This window comes from Neodiprion pinetum, chromosome 4, assembly GCF_021155775.2.
Source record: "Neodiprion pinetum isolate iyNeoPine1 chromosome 4, iyNeoPine1.2, whole genome shotgun sequence".
Taxonomy (NCBI): Eukaryota; Metazoa; Arthropoda; class Insecta; order Hymenoptera; family Diprionidae; genus Neodiprion; species Neodiprion pinetum.
Window position 1 is genome coordinate 12,199,125 of NC_060235.2, and position 2,500 is coordinate 12,201,624.

A 2,500-nucleotide genomic window follows, 5' to 3' on the forward strand; every position below is an offset into this window, starting at 1 on the left:
CTGGTCTTTGAGTGTACGCTCGGAAAGAAGCGAGTTGACGCGTGCGTTGGAGCGTTCGGCCTTCCGTGTTTCACGGAGAGCCGAACTTCTTGGTACCGCGTCAAGGGCCATTCGGTCTGAGACACCGACCCGCGGTAATGCAGTGACGATAGATGAAACAACGCGAGTCGCGTAGTTTCTTTGGTACGAGGCACGGAACGGTCCGCGAACGCCCGCTCCTGGTCTACGCCGAAGTACGTATCGTGCTCGAGCACGTACCGGTACGGCGTAGCAGGCGGACGACGGGAGACCGGCCCGACCGACTCGCTCCTCTTACTAGTAGGAGCCTGGCCGCTAGGACGTCGGCGCCGGTACGGTGGTAGCACGGTCGGCTTACGGGGCGAAACCTCCGCGGGCTATCGAAAAAATTTCGAACTCCGGGAACTTTGTCGAAATCAACCGAGGCTCATATGACGATGTTCCGAAAGGCTCCCGGCCCGGATCGACTCCGGGACGCCGCGCATCGCCTTTCGGTCGACTCGGACCGAAATTTTTACAAGTCCCGTCTGTCCGGATCGACTCCGGGACGCCGCGCGTCGCCTTTCGCTCGACTCGTACCGCAGCTTCGACGAGTCCCGTCGGCCCGTATCGACTCCGGGACGCCGCGCATCGCCTCTCGCTCGTCTCGGACCGAAATTTTTACAAGTCCCGTCGGCCCGGGACGCCGCGCATCGCCTTTCTGTCAACTCGGACCGAAACTTCGTCGAGTCCCGTCGGCCCGTATCGACTCCGGCACGCCGCGCGTCGCCCTTCGCTCGACTCGGAACGAAACTTCACTGAGTCCCGTCGGCCCGGATCGACTCCGGTACGCCGCGCGTCGCCTTTCGCTCGACTCGGACCGAAATTTTCACAAATCCGGTCGGCCCGGATCGACCCCGGGACGCCGCGCGTCGCCTTTCGCTCGACTCGTACCGCAGCTTCAACGAGTCCCGTCGGCCCGGATCGACTCCGGGAGGCCGCGCATCGCCCTTCGCTCGACTCGGAACGAAACTTCACTGAGTCCCGTCGGCCCGTATCGACTCCAAGACGCCGCGCGTCGCCTTTCTGTCGACTCGGACCGAAAGTTTCACAAGTCCCGTCGGCCCGGATCGACTCCGGGACGCCGCGCGTCGCCTTTCGGTCGACTCGGACCGAAATTTTCACAAGTCCCGTCTGTCCGGATCGACTCCGGGACGCCGCGCGTCGCCTTTCGCTCGAATCGTACCGCAGCTTCGACGAGTCCCGTCGGCCCGTATCGACTCCGGGACGCCGCGCATCGCCTCTCGGTCGACTCGGACCGAAATTTTCACAAGTCCCGTCGGCCCGGATCGACTCCGGTACGCCGCGCGTCGCCTTGCGCTCGACTCGGACCGTAATTTTTACAAGTCCCGTCTGTCCGGATCGACCCCGGGACGCCGCGCGTCGCCTTTCGCTCGACTCGTACCGCAGCTTCGACGAGTCCCGTCGGCCCGTATCGACTCCGGGACGCCGCGCATCGCCTTTCGCTCGTCTCGGACCGAAATTTTTACAAGTCCCGTCGGCCCGGGACGCCGCGCATCGCCTCTCGGTCGACTCGGACCGAAATTTTCACAAGTCCCGTCGGCCCGGATCGACTCCGGTACGCCGCGCGTCGCCTTGCGCTCGGCTCGGACCGAAATTTTCACAAGTCCCGTCTGTCCGGATCGACTCCGGGACGCCGCGCGTCGCCTTTCGCTCGACTCGTACCGCAGCTTCAACGAGTCCCGTCGGCCCGTATCGACTCCGGGACGCCGCGCATCGCCTCTCGGTCGACTCGGACCGAAATTTTCACAAGTCCCGTCGGCCCGGATCGACTCCGGTACGCCGCGCGTCGCCTTTCGCTCGACTCGGACCGAAATTTTCACAAATCCGGTCGGCCCGGATCGACCCCGGGACGCCGCGCGTCGCCTTTCGCTCGACTCGTACCGCAGCTTCAACGAGTCCCGTCGGCCCGGATCGACTCCGGGAGGCCGCGCATCGCCCTTCGCTCGACTCGGAACGAAACTTCACTGAGTCCCGTCGGCCCGTATCGACTCCAAGACGCCGCGCGTCGCCTTTCTGTCGACTCGGACCGAAAGTTTCACAAGTCCCGTCGGCCCGGATCGACTCCGGGACGCCGCGCGTCGCCTTTCGGTCGACTCGGACCGAAATTTTCACAAGTCCCGTCTGTCCGGATCGACTCCGGGACGCCGCGCGTCGCCTTTCGCTCGAATCGTACCGCAGCTTCGACGAGTCCCGTCGGCCCGTATCGACTCCGGGACGCCGCGCATCGCCTCTCGGTCGACTCGGACCGAAATTTTCACAAGTCCCGTCGGCCCGGATCGACTCCGGTACGCCGCGCGTCGCCTTGCGCTCGACTCGGACCGTAATTTTTACAAGTCCCGTCTGTCCGGATCGACCCCGGGACGCCGCGCGTCGCCTTTCGCTCGACTCGTACCGCAGCTTCGACGAGTCCCGTCGGCCC